The sequence below is a fragment of the Oncorhynchus mykiss genome, chromosome 4 (genome assembly GCF_013265735.2).
Source record: "Oncorhynchus mykiss isolate Arlee chromosome 4, USDA_OmykA_1.1, whole genome shotgun sequence".
NCBI lineage: Eukaryota > Metazoa > Chordata > Actinopteri > Salmoniformes > Salmonidae > Oncorhynchus > Oncorhynchus mykiss.
Window position 1 is genome coordinate 3,678,224 of NC_048568.1, and position 15,406 is coordinate 3,693,629.

Consider the following 15,406-nt stretch of genomic DNA (forward strand, 5'->3'; position numbering starts at 1 on the left):
AACCTTATATTGATTACTTTATTTTGTGGTGCCTAAAAGTGTTAATCTGTGATCTACGAAATGCTCTTAATCTATGAGCCGGAGATCGATTGCTCTGGTCTCCACCCATATTCCTGGGGAAATCGCGGTCTTTTCTCATTACACTAAACGTTGAATTGAGAATACAACACCGTATCACGCTCGTGATTATTTCTCCCCTGTTTTCAGGTACTTTATTGATGATAAAATAGTAATTTAAATGTTATAACTCGCTAACATGTCAAGAGTGTTTAAGGTGTGTCTTAGTAACGTCTTGAGGAAGTTAGAGTTAAGTTTGAAGAGAGTAATATTAGCCCTGCTCGGTTGAAGTGGAGAATAGCATCGTACTGAGAGTAGCTGCCATTTTATGTCGATTGTGAATGAACATGTACGTTGTTAATAAGATATTTTGCTGTGTTAGTTGTAGAATGGGTTTTCTGTTGTTTTGTAATGTGTTACTTTTGTGAAATGTTACACTAAACTTTGAATTGAGAATACAACACCGTATCACGCTCGTGATTATTTCTCCCCTGTTTTCAGGGGCGTAACATTTTTGGAGGCACCGCTGAGATAGCTGCTCAGATGTCCAGTTTCCACACCCTGGTTGCTGAATTCCGAGCCAGCTAAATCTCCACATAACAACTCAGGCAGGCTGCAGTGAGGAAAGTGTTGCTGTTCGAGGGAAGTTGGAAGTTAGTGGTTAAGTACGTGTCAACTGAGGCCATTGATCGACCATCAGAGACAGTAAGGACCATCTAATTCAGAGTCAACTCCGGCACAGTAAAAGTTCCTCCTGTTCTGTCAACATGACAAGCGCCTTGGAAGAACTACAGGAAGAGGTAGTAGGAGAATTGCACACCCTGACTAAAGACAAATTACTAGAGATATGTGATTTCCTTGACATATCAGGCGAACAGAGAAGAGATGTTCAAAACAAATCCCGCATATCATTAATGACTCACATTATGATGTTCCTTGAAAGAGAGGAAGTCGCAGAGTTAGAAGATGGCGGCATGTCGGAATTGTTGCTACTGAGAGACGAAATGACAGAGATGATCAGTGGCATAGATAACAAAACAGGGCAAATTGACCATGATATCGAACCACAGAATAGAGGAACTGAGAACTGTAACCCCACAACAAGGGGTGGGAACTGAGCAGATTACTGCATCCAAAGCCAGTGATTCTCTGCGTCAGCCCCATCCCCATGCCAATCTTCAGAGGAGCGTGCTGCTCTCACCCAATGCACAGCCCAACTCATACTGGCGCAAAGAGTTTAAAATTTCTGGTCAGATAGGTGAACCGGGCCAGAAAGAAAAACTGATTTTTTCCAGCCTTGCCCATCAGATTGAAAATGGACTTAACAGAGGCTATCCTGAGGTAGAAATAGTAGACGCAGTAGTCAGGGCTATTTCTCCAGGCTCACAGCTACGCAGCTACTTGGAAGGTAAACCCCAGCTAACTCTTCACACACTTAGATGTATCCTGCGTTCCCACTTCCAAGAGAAGAGTGCAACAGAGCTTTACAAACAGCTAGCTTCAGAAGCACAGCATAGCAAGGAGACCCCTCAAAGCTTCCTGATGCGCGTTTTAAATTTGAGGCAAAAAGTACTGTTTGCATCCCATGAGTCAGAATCAGGGCTTAAGTATGACCCTGCTCTAGTCCAGAGCATGTGTTTTCACACAGTCCTTACGGGTCTCCAGAGTGACAGTATCAGGATAGACATGCAGCCTCTCCTGCTAGAGAGCAAAACATCAGATGAGGTTTTGCTAGAGAAGCTTAACATTGCTTTTGCTAATGAGATAGAAAGACGAAACAAAAAGCGGTTTAATGCCCCACAGCCTGCTACAACTGTAAGTGTAGTCCAGTTAGAAGATACGCCATCTGCAAAGTGTCCTGTGAAGGAAGCCAAAGCTAAGATACCCGCAGGACTGTTAACAGAGTTAGCTGAACTTAAGACAGGTGTAGCTTCTCTAAAAGGTCTCAGTGCAGAGATTGCTCAGATTAAGGAGACATTACAGCAGCCTATGTTTCAGTCACCGCCTTGTGCCTATGCCCCACCCCCAGTTAGGAGGCCAAATAGGGACCCCCAGTCACCTGTTTCCCAGCAGCAGTATTACAGCAGCTACAGTCGGTCCCAAGCACCTGACCCTGCGCAGCATCAATATGCACCTAACTGGTATACCAACCGCTCTGCTCAAGCTCCAAGGAGGTGTTTTGTCTGCCAGCAGGCCAGAACAGATGCACGCTGCACACACTGCTTCCGATGTGGGAGTGGAGTACATTTTCAAGCTGGATGTAAAATCCGGGGAGCCAGACCATCAAGGGAGGCCCCTTTAAACGGAAACGGGTTACCGCTGAGGGATGAGTGTTAACCGTAGCTACCAAAAAGACCCAGAAATGTGCAAATTGTGCCAGAGAAGATTCATTTGAGAACCTGAAACAATGTTCATCATGTAAAGAGACACTGTACTGTTCCAAAGTATGTCAAAACCAACATTGGACTAAACATAAGGAAAAATGCACTCACCTGAAAATTGACTCTAATAGTGAAAGGTTTTCCTGCACAGAGGAAAATGCCCACTCCTTACCATCCCTAGCTCAAGGTTGCCACCCCCGTAAGGTCACCTCGCTAGTCGGCAGACAGTGCCTTATTGAGTGTCACCTGAATCGCCACCACCTCCAAGCTCTATGGGACACAGGCTCTCAGGTATCGGTCATTGATGAACGATGGAAAGAGGAATCTCTCCCAAACGCAAGGCTGAGAGATGTTTCAGAAATCCTGGACTCACCTGATGATCTAAGGTTGACTGCAGCAAATGGGACTGAAATGCCGTACCTGGGATGGATTGAAACAACTTTTCGGCTAGCCTCTGAAACTGACCAAACAAAGGAACTGATCATCCCGGTGCTGGTAATGAAAGGCTGTCACCTATCACATCCCATCATAGGTTTCAATGTTATCGAGCACATCCTGACAATGACCGAAAAGACTAAACGATACAGTACAGTAAAAACAGCTTTCCCAAGCCTCAAAAGAAACAAGGTGAGAGCTTTTATACAGGCTGTTAGCGCAGAACAGACAGATGAATACGCAGTGAAAACCAAGAAAGAGAAGGTTGCTGTACCAAAACACAGTAGCATTCAGATTGAGTGCCGTGTAGCTTCCCAGTCTTTCAAAGATGACATGACAATGCTTTTCCAGCCAGACCTGAAACCGCAGTGGCCAGACGACCTTGAGTTCTTTGACACACTAGTCAGAGTCAGGAAAGGTGTTTTTCCAGTTATCCTGCTTGATGTCTCTAACCCCACTGACCACGACATTGCCCTGCTAGGACGCACAATAATCGGTACAGTACAAACCATTATGACTGTGTTACCTGCCCAAGTCTTTGAAAAAACTGTCACCCCAGCCACAGTGAATCACACCAGCGTTCAAACCCCATGTACTGCTACTGAACAGTGGGATCCACCAGTAGATTTAACTCACCTAACCGAAGAACAGAGAGAGGTTGTTAGGCAAATGCTTAGAGAAGAGTGTCACTCCTTCTCCAGATCAGACAATGACATTGGCTGCATTGAACGATTGAAAATGACTATTTCTCTAAAGGACTCTGAACCAGTAAAGCGCACATACATGTCAGTGCCCAGGCCACTGTATCAGGAGATGAAGGGATACATTTATGACCTCATAGTCCAGGGCTGGGTTAGGAAGTCAAACTCTTCATATTCTTCACCTGTTGTGTGCGTTCGTAAAAAGGACGGGACCCTCCGGTTGTGTATAGATTACAGAGACCTGAACAGAAAGACACATCCCGACCGCCAGCCCATCCCTCGGGTCCAAGACATCATGGACAGTTTAGGTGGTAATTCCTGGTCCTCCCTCTTAGATCAGGGGAAAGCGTATCACCAGGGGTTCATCTCTGAAGAGAGCAGACCACTGACAGCATTTGTGACACCGTGGGGACTCTATGAGTGGATACGTATGCCATTCGGCCTCATGAACGCTCCTGCAGCTTTTCAGCGGTAATGGAGGAGTGTTTGGAAGGGCTCCGGGATAACATCTGCATTCCTTATCTGGACGACACGCTAGTTTTCAGTAAAAAATTCAACAGCCATGTGAATGATGTGCGAAAAGTTTTGCAGCGTCTCAGAGAGTATGGCATTAAACTCAAACCAAGTAAGTGTGATCTCTTTAAACCCCAGGTCCGTTATTTGGGCAGAATAGTGTCTGCAGGGGGCAGCCAAGTTGACCCAGACGATTTTGAAGCAGTAAGAGCATTGAAAGAAATCAGACCAGAGGCTGTGGGCCAGCTCAGAAAAATGCTTGGTTTACTCACTTACAACAGACAGTACATCAAAGACTTTTCTAGGAGTGCCAGCTGCCTGTATGACCTCCTGAAAGCAGATTCAGAGAAAATACCTGACCACCCACCAGTTTTAGGTTTCCCTGATTTCACTCAGCCATTTGTTGTACACACTGATGCGTCACACCAAGGCTTGGGAGCAGTTCTTTCTCAAAAGCAAGAGGGGAAGCTTAGGGTCATTGCTTATGGCTCTCGAACCTTAACAGCAGCTGAGAAGAACTATCACTACCACTCGAGCAAGCTAGAATTTCTAGCTCTAAAATGGGCAATCACTGATAAGTTCCATGACTATTTGTACTATGCTCCAACCTTCACTGTATACAGCGATAACAACCCGCTCTGCTACATTCTGTCTACTGCAAAACTGAACGCAACCACTTCTAGGTGGGTTGCAGACTTGGCTGATTTCCACTTTACAATAAAGTACAGGCCAGGCAGAGAGAACGGTGATGCAGATGCTTTGTCAAGGATGCCACTGGATGTAGAGTCACTGATGAGAGAATGTTCTGAGGAGCTTCCACCAGACACCATCGCCGCCACGATACAAGCAGTTGAGGTACAGAAAGAGGCTGTTGTACCTTGGTCATTTTCAGCTGCATCTATGTCAGTATCAGCTGAAGGTGAGACAACCACTGCAACAACCAGCTCGATCCCAAAAGATGGGATAAGAGAAGCACAAGAATCTGATCCGGTCATCCGTCCTGTGCTCAATTTCAAACTGTCTGGTTCCAAACCGCCAGTTAAAGAGCAAAATAAATTCAGTCCAAAGACAAAATGCCTATTCAGAGAATGGGACAAATTGACAATAGACAGTGATGGCATTCTGTACAGAATCACTATAGCCCGCAAGCAGTTAGTTCTACCAGAGCAGTACAAAGGTAAAGTGATGGAAGAGTTGCACAATAACATGGGACACCAAGGTACTGACCGCACTGTATCACTAGTACGTGACCGCTTCTTCTGGCCATATATGCAATCTGACATCGAGCACTATGTGACTAAAACTTGTAGCTGTGTCAAGCAGAAAAAGCCAGCCCATGCAACAAGAGCTCCTCTGACAAACATTGTGACAACACAGCCATTTGAACTGGTATGTATTGACTTCCTTCATCTCGACAGATGCAAAGGGGGATATGAGTACATCCTCGTGATTGTTGATCATTTTACACGTTTCACTCAAGCCTACGCCACCACATCAAAGTCAAGTCTCATCTTCAATGACTTTGCCCTGAAGTTTGGGTTCCCGTCCCGCATCCACCATGACCAAGGGGGAGAATTTGAAAATCAGTTGTTCCATCAGTTAAAGAAACTCAGTGGCATGGCGGGGTCCAGGACAACACCCTATCACCCGATGGGAAACGGTCAAGCGGAACGCATGAACAGAACATTGTTGCAAATGTTAAAGACACTAACTGAGACACAAAAGTCAAATTGGAAGGAGTCTCTGAACAAACTGGTTTATGCCTATAACTGCACCCGTTGCGAAGTGACTGGCTATTCACCATTTTATCTTCTGTTTGTGAGATCACCCAGGCTTCCAGTTGATATGCTCTTTGGATTGTGCACAGAGGCAGGTTCCAGTAACCAGCGAGACTACGTGGAGAACTGGAAACGAGGGATGGAAGAAGCATATGCCATTGCAAATGAAAATGCTCAGAAAGCCGCTGAAAGAAGTAAGAAGTACTATGACACTAAAGTTAGGAGTTCAGTGCTACAGCCTGGCGAGCGAGTTCTGATTAAAAACCTAACACCAAGAGGAGGACCAGGAAAACTCCGTAACTATTGGGAGGATACAATTCACACAGTGGTGAGACAAATGGGTTCAGACCTGCCGATTTATGAATTGAGACCAGAAAGGGGTAGGGGACGCTCCAGGGTCCTGCACAGAAACCTGCTCATGTCCTGTGACCACTTACCTTTTGAGACACAACCAGAAATGACCAAAGTGGACAAGAGTCAGAAAACGAGGAGACACCAGCCTGCATCACAGCCTCTAGATTCTGATGAAGACAGCGGTGATGAATATGACCTTCATCATGAGCCGCTACAGATTCCCACATCTCCTACAGTACCTGAGGAGAGGAATGCTGAACCAGCGAGAGAGTGGGAACACAGGCCCCAACAGTGAAACAGACAGTTGCAGTGCCAGTCCCTGATACGCTACCAGCACAGCCTCTTGTTGAAAAGCGGCTGGAGGAGACAACAACAGTTAAAGACCTGCCTGCTGAGGAGATGAACTTGCCTGCTGAAAATTTGCCTGATGATCGTCCACCAAGTGCCTTTCCTTCATTAACTGATGCTGCTGAACCTGCTGTAAATCAACTTGATTGGAGGTTCATGAGCTGTCCGGCCGTAACTGAGAACCACATACCGGATTTTTAACAGGGTCTTTAACAATTTAGTTTTCAGAGTATTTTCTGCGCTCACCTAGCTCAAATTCTAGAAGTCGGATTAAAACGAGACTATAGCATCCATAAAGTGACCATTGGACTTAAAAAATGTCAGATTGTTGGGAGATCTGGAGAGACCTGGTCAGTCAATTCTTAACACACTAATACCCTTACTAAAAGTGTGTATCTTCAACTCGCAATCAGTGGATTCTATTCGATTACATATCTTCAAATTGTAAGTTAAATATCACAGCATAGTTGGAAGATATATGGCATGTAGAAATCTGTAGAGGTTGAACAGCAGAGAGGTGAGATGGGCTGAGGGAAACTAAGGGTTGGGATGTGGAACTGGGGACAAGCAGGAGTGGAGTTGCTGGGCAGGGGACAGAATGACGGTCAAACATAAAATAAAAAAATCAAAAAAAGTCAACAAATATTATTTTTAGGTGGGGTAGTGTGGGGGGGTGGGTCTCGGATGGTTGAGGGGCAGCTCTCGGTGAACTGTGGGGGATCTTGGATTGTTGGTGGCCTTGCAGTTGGGAACTAGGCCCGGTGGCCAACTTGACAGTGGTTGCTCCTGTGCGTTGTTCTGGATGATTTGGCAAAATTTCAAACACACAACAACATAATGCATTTAAAATCATCGAGGAGTGCTAAAAAAAAGTTATAATCATTTACAGTTTAAGTAGATTAATGATATTGATTATGCTCAAAAATAGCCCACATTTTTGCCATTGATTTAATATACTATGTTTTTGAGGAAATTTCAAACCCGCATGAAGAAAAGTGTTGATCACTACGAACAGTAGATGGCAGCACCTCTGTTGAAGAAGCCTTCAACAGGAAGTTATGTTTGTTACCATCCTCCATCAAGTTTTCAGGATTAGCATAACGGCAGCAACATTAAGAAGTCCTGTTTTCCGATTTTGCTTTCAAAATAAAAGTGTGATTTTTTTTTTTTACGCTTTGCATTGTGCCTAATGTTAAAATTACGTTACACAATGATAACTACACCAGAGGCAAATCTAAACTTAACAGAATTACTTCTTAATATAAGATAAAGCATATTATCTTATATAAAGTGTTGGCCACTCCAATACCTTGACTTTGTTGTCCTTAAGCCATTTTGCCACAAATTTGGAAGTATGCTTGGGGTCATTGTGCATTTGGAAGACCCATTTGTGACCAAGCTTTAACTTCCTGACGGATGTCTTGAGATGTTGCTTCAATACATCCTCATAATTTTCCTTCCTCATGAAGCCATATATTTTGTGAAGTGCACCAGTCCCTCCTGCAGCAAAGCACCCCCAGAACATGATGCTACCACCCCCATGAATCACGGTTGGGATGGTGTTCTTCGGCTTGCATTACGGCCAAACAGTTCTATATTTGTTTCATCAGACCAGAGGACATTTCTCCAAAAAGTACGATCTTTGTCCCCATGTGCAGTTGCAAACCGTAGTCTGGCTTTTTTATGGAGGTTTTGGAGCAGTGGCTTCTTCCTTGCTGGGCGGCCTTTCAGGTTATGTCGATATAGGACTTGTTTTACTGTTTCCTCCAGCTTCTTCACAAGGTCCTTTGATGTTGTTCCTGGATTGATTTGCACTTTCACACCAAAGTACGTTCATCTCTAAGAGACAGAACGCGTCTCCTTCCTGAGCGGTATGACGGTTGCGTGGTCCCATGGTGTTTATACTTGCGTACTATTGTTTGGACAGATGAACGTGGTACCTTCAGGCGTTTGGAAATTGCTCCTAAGGATGAACCAGACTTGTGGACGTTTACAATTTTTTTCTGAGGTCTTGGTTGATTTCTTTTGGTTTTCCCATGATGTCAAGCAAAGAGGCACTGAGATTGAAGGTAGGCCTTGAAATACATCCACAGGTACACCTCCAATTGACTCAAATTATGTCAATTAGCTTATGAGAAGCTTGTAAAGCCATGTCATCATTTTCTGGAATAAAGGCACAGTCAACTTAGTGTATGTAAACTTCTGACCCACTGGAATTGTGATACAGTGAATTATAAGTGAAAGAATCTGTCTGTATAAACAATTGTTGGAAAAATTACTTGTGTCATGTACGAAATAGATGTCCTAACAGACTTGCCAAAATTATAGTTTGTTAACAAGAAATGTGTGGAGTGATTGAAAAATGAGTTTTAATGGCTCCAACCTAATTGTATGTAAACTTCCGACTTCAACTGTATATAGGGAAGGATATACTCCAAACACCCGAACAGGCACTCATCCCCGTCATTCAGAGGAGAAAGAAACAGAGATTTTGCGGAAAGTGATGATGGCTAATCTGCCTTTGCTATCCGTATTGTTAGCCAATGTTCAATCGCTGGAAAATAAATGGGACAAAACGTGCATATCCTACCAACGGGACATTAAAAACTGTAATATCTTATGTTTCACCGAGTCGTGGCTGAATGAGAACATTAATAACATACAGCTGGTGGGTTATACACTATCGGCAGAATAGAACAGCAGCCTCTGTAAGACACGGGGTGGCAGCCTATGTATATTTGTAAACAACAGCTGGTGCACGATGTCTAAGGAAGTCTCGAGGTTTTGCTCGCCTGAGATAGCATCTCATAATAAGCTATGGACCACACTTTCTACCTAGAGAGTTTTCTGTATTTTTCGTTGGTGTCTACATACCTCCATAGACCGATACTGGCACTAGGACTGCACTCAATGAGCTGCATAGCATCTTAGGAAAACGCTCATCCAGAGGCAACGCTCCTGGTGTCCGGAGACTTTCATGCAGTTTTACCTAATTTCTATCAAGATGTTAAAGGTGCAACCACAGGGGGAAAAAACTCTTGACCACCTTTACTCCACACAGAGACGCGTACAAAGCTCTCCGTTGCCCTCCATTTGCAAATCTGACCATAATTATATCCACCTGATTCCTGCTTACAAGACAAAAATTAAAGCAGGAAGCACCAGTGACTCGGTCTATGAAAAAATGATCAGATGAACCAGACGCTAAACTACAGGACTGTCTTGCTAGCACAGACTGGAATATGTTCAGGGAATCTTCCGATGGCATTGAGGAGTACACCACATCTGTCACTGGTTTCATCAATAAGTGCATCGAAGACGTCATCCCCACAGTGACTGTACGTACATACCCCAACCAGAAGCCATGGATTACAGGCAACATTCGCACTGAGCTAAAGGGTAGAGCTGCTGATTTCAAGGAGCAGGACTCTAACCTTGAAGTTTATAAGAATAAATGCCCGACGACGAACCATCAAAAAGGCAAAGCGGCAATACAGGCCTAAGCTCGAATCGTGCTAAACCGGCTCTGATGCTCATTAGATGTGGCAGGGCTTGCAAACAAATTTAGACTACAAAGGGAAGCACAGTCAAGAGCTGCCCAGTGACACGGGCCTACCAGTTGAACTAAATAACTTCTATGCTCGCTTCGGGGCAAGTAAAACTGAAACATACATGAGAGCATCAGCTGACTACTGTATGATCACGCACTCCACAGACGATGTGAGTAAGACCTTTAAACAGGTCAAAATTCACAAGGCCGAAGGGCCAGGCAGATTACCAGGACATACATTCGGAGTACACACTGACAAGTGTCTTCACTGACATTTTCAACCTCTCCCTGTCTGAGTCTGTAATACCAACATGTTTCAAGCAGACCACCATAGTGTTCTTGCTCACAGGGACTAAGGTAATCTGCCTAAATGACTACCGACCCGTAGCACTCACGTCTGTAGTCATGAAGTGCTTTGAAAGGCTGGTCATGGCTCACATCAACACCATTATCCCAGAAACGCTATTTGCATTCCGCCCCAACAGATTCACAGATGATGCAATCTCTATTGCACTCCACAGTGCCCTTTCACTGTTGGAAAAACTGAACACCTATGTGAGAATGCTATTCATTGACTTCAGCTCAGGGTTCAACACCAAAGCTCATCAATAAGCTAAGGACCCTGGCTACTCCCTGTTCACTCATGACTGCATGGCCAGGCACGACTCCAACACCATCATTAAGTTAGCCTATTACACAACACCAATCACCGACAAGGATGAGACAGCCTATAGGGAGGAGGTCAGAGGCCTGACCATGTGGTGCAAGGACAACAACCTCCCCCTCAACGTGATCAAGATAAAGGAGATGATTGTGGACTACAGGAAAAGGAGGACCGAGCACACCCCCATTCTCATCAACAGGGCTGTAGTGGAGCAGGTTGAGAGCTTCAAGTTCCTTGGCGTCCACATCACCAGCAAACTAACATGGTCCAAGCACACCAAGACAGTCATGAAGAGGGCACAACATAACATATTCCCCCTCGGGAGAATCAAAAGTTTTGGCATGGGTCCTCAGATCCTCAAAAGTTTTACAGCTGTACCATTGAGAGCATCCTTACGGGTTGCATCACGGCCTGGTATGGCAACTGCTCGGCCTCGGACCGCAAGGCACTACAAAGGGTAGTGCGTATGACCCAGTACATCACTGGGGCCAAGCTTCCTGCCATCCATGACCTCAATACCAGACAGTGTCAGAGGAAGGCCCTAAAAATTGTCAAAGATTTCAGCCACCCTAGTCACAGACTGTTCTCTCTGCTACTGCATGGTAAGCGGTACCGGAGCGCCAAGTCTATGTAGGTCCAAGAGGCTTCTAATTAGTTTCTACCCCGAAGCCACAAGACTCCTGAACATCTAATCAAACAGCTTCCCATACTATTTGCATTGCCACCCCCTCCTCTTCTAAGCTGCTGCTACTCTTGTTATTAGATATGAATAGTCACTAACTTTTTATGGCTGCAGGGGCAGTATTGAGTAGCTTGGATGAAAAGGTGCCCATTGTAAAGGGCCAGCTCCTCAGTCTCAGTTGCTTATATATGCATAGTATTATTATTATTATTATTGGATAGACAACACTCTGAAGTTCCTAAAACTGTTTGAATTATGTCAATGAGTATAACAGAACTCCTGAGAAATTCCACTTCCTGTTTTTTTCTGGGGGTGGCAGAATTTCAACCAAGCTCTCATTGAAATTACAGCAAGATATGGATGAGTTTTCACTTCCAACGCCTTCCACTAGATGTCAACAGTCAATAGAACTTTGTCTGATGACTCTCATGTGAAGGGGGGTCGAATGACACAGGAAATAGTCACCACTGCCACGAGTTGACCATGCATTCACTGATGAAGGACCTGCGTTCCATCGCTCATCTGAAGTCATACTAATTCTCCGGTTGGAACGTTATTCAAGATATATGTAAACAACATTCTAAAGATTGATTCAGTACATCGTTTGACATTTTTCTACTGACTGTTACGGAACTTTTGGATATTTCGTCATGTTATATTGGACGCGCTTTGTCACTTTGTAATTGTTTACCAAACACGCTAACCAAAGTAGCTAATTGGACATAAATGACGGCCATTTTCGAACAAATCAAGCATTTATTGTTGACCTGGAATTCCTAGGACTGCATTCCGATGAAATTCATCAAAGGTAAGGAAACATTTATCATGTATTTTCTGGTTTCTGTTGACTTCAACATGGCGGCAAATTTGGCTTCTGTTCTGAGCGCCGTCTCAGATTATTGCATGTGTTTCTTTTCCGTAAACTTTTTTTGAAATGTGACACAGCGGTTGCATTAAGGAGAGGTATATCTATAATTCCATGTGTAAAACTTGTATTATCATCTATGATGAGTGTTTCTGTTGAAACGATGTGGCTATGCAAAATCACTTGATGTTTTTGGAACAAGTGAATCTAATAAGCAAATGTAAACTCAGTTTTTATATATAAATATGAACTTTATCAAACAAAACATGCATGTATTGTGTAACATGAAGTCCTATGACTGATGAAGATAATTAATTTATCTTTATTTGTGCTTTTTGTGAATGCTATATTTTGCTGGAAAATGGCTGTGCTTATTGTGGTTTGGTGGAGACCTAACATAATCGTTTGTAGTGCTTTCGCTGAAAAGCCTATTTGAAATCGGACACTTTGGTGGGATTAACAACAGATTACCTTTAAAATGATATCAAACACATGTATGTTTTAGGAATTGTAATTATGAGATTTCTGTGGTTTGAATTTGGCGCCCTCTATTTTCACTGGTAGTTGTCATATCGATCCCGGTATTGGGATTGCAGCCATAACACGTTAATAACTCCACTACACTACTGTTAAAAAGTTTGTGGTCACTTAGAAATGTCATTGTTTTCCATGAAAACATACATGAAATGAGTAGCAAAATGTATAGGAAATCTATTCAAGACATTGACCAGGTTTTAAATAATGATTTTTAATTTAAATAATAATTGTGGCCTTCAAACTTTGCTTTCGTGAAATAATCCTCCATTTGCAGCAATTATAGGCTTGCAGACCTTTGGCATTCTAGTTGTCAATTCTAATGTACTTGTCCTCTTGCTCAGTTGTGCACCGGGGCCTCCCACTCCTCTTTCTGTTCTGGTTAGAGCCAATTTGTGCTGTTCTGTGAAGGGAGTAGTGCACAGCGTTGTATTAGAGCTTCATTTTCTTGGCAATTTTTTGCATGGAATAGCCTTCATTTCTCAGAACAAGAATAGACTGACAAGTTTCAGAAGAAAGTTGTTTGTTTCTGGCCATTTTGAGCCTGTAATCGAATCCACAAATGCTGATGCTCCAGATACTCAACTAGTCTAAAGAAGGCCCGTTTTATTGCTTCTTTAAAATCATCACAACAGTTTTCAGCTGTGCTAGCATAATTGTAAAAGGGTTTTCTAATGATCAATTAGCCTTGTTGAATTATAAACTTGGATTAGCTAACACAACGTGTCATTGGAACATGGGCCTAATGGGCCTCTGTACGCCTATGTAGATATTCCATCAAAACAAATCAGCTCTTCCAGCTACAATAGTCATTTACAACATTAACAATGTCTACACTGTATTTCTGATCAATTTGCTGTTATTTTAAATGGACAAAAAAACTGCTTTTCTTTCAAAAACAAGGACATTTCTAAGTGACCCCAAACTTTTAAACGGTAGTGTGCATGTACAGTTGAAGTCAGAAGTTTATATACACTTAGGTGGGAGTCATTAAAACTAGTTTTTCAACCAATCCACAAATTTCAGTTTACATACACTAAGTTGACTGTGCCTTTAAACAGCTTGGAAAATTCCAGAAAATTATGTATTGGCTTCAGAAGCTCCTGATAGGCGAATTGACATAATTTGAGTCAACCGGAGGTGTACCCGTAGATGTATTTCAAGGCCTGCTTGACATCATGGGAAAATCAAAAGAAATCAGCCAGGACCTCAGAAGAAAAATTGTAGACCTCCACAAGTGTGGTTCATCCTTGGGAGCAATTTCCAAACACCTGAAGGTACTACGTTCATCTGTACAAACAATAGAACGCAAGTATAAACACCATGGGACCACGCAGCCGTCATACTGCTCAGGAAGGAGATGAGTTTTGTCTCCTAGAGATGAATGTACTTTGGTGAGAAAATTGCAAATCAATCACAGAACCACAGCAAAGGACCTTGTGAAGATGGTGGAGGAAACAACAGGTACAAAATTATCTATATCCACAGTAAAACTCGCCCTATATCGACATAACCTGAATGGCCGCTCAGCGCAAGGAGGAAGCCACTGCTCCAAAACCTCCATAAAAAGGCCAGACTGTGGTTTGCAACTGCACATGGGGACAAAGATTTTACTTTTTGTAGAAATGTCTTCTGGTCTGATGAAAGAAAACTAATACTTTTTGGGCATTGTTATGTTTGGAGGGAAAAGGGGGTGGCTTGCAAACTGGAGAACACCATCCCAACCGTGAAGCGTGGGGGTGGCAGCACCATGTTGTGGGGGTGATTTGCTGCAGGAGCACTTCACAAAATAGATGGCTTCATGAGGGAGAAAAATTATGTGGATATATTGAAGCTTCTCAAGACAAGGAAGTTAAAGCTTGGTCGCAAATGGGTCTTCCAAATGGACAATGACCGCAAGCATTCTTCCAAAGTTGTGGCAAAATGCCTTAACAAAGTCAACGTATTGGAGTGGCCAACACAAAGCCCTGACCTCAATCCGATAGAAAATGTGTGGGCAGAACTGAAAAAGCATGTGCGAGCAAGGAGGCCTACAAACCTGACTCAGTTACACCAGCTCTGTCAGGATGAATGGGCCAAAATTCACCCAACTTATTGTGGGTTGCTTGTGGAAGGCTACCCGAAACGTTTGACCCAAGTTAAAACCTCTTGAAGCTAGGGGGCACTATTTGTATGTTTGGAAAAATAACGTTCCCAAAGTAAACGGCCTATTTCTCAGGACCAGATGCTAGAATATGCATATAATTGACGGATTGGGATAGAAAACACTCCAAAGTTTCCAAAACTGTTAAAATATTGTCTGTGAGTATAACAGAACTGATGTTGCAGGCGAATCCCGAGGAAAATCAAACCAGGAAGTGGCTTCTATTTTGAAAGCTCCATGTTCCATAGTCTTCCTTCGCTCCATTTAAAGGGATATCAACCAGATTCCTTTTCCTATTGCTTCCTCAAGGTGTCAACAGTCTTAGACATAGTTTCAGGCTTTTAGTTTGAAAAATGAGCGAGAAAGAAAGAGGTGTTCGCATGAGTTTTGGAGGGTACTAT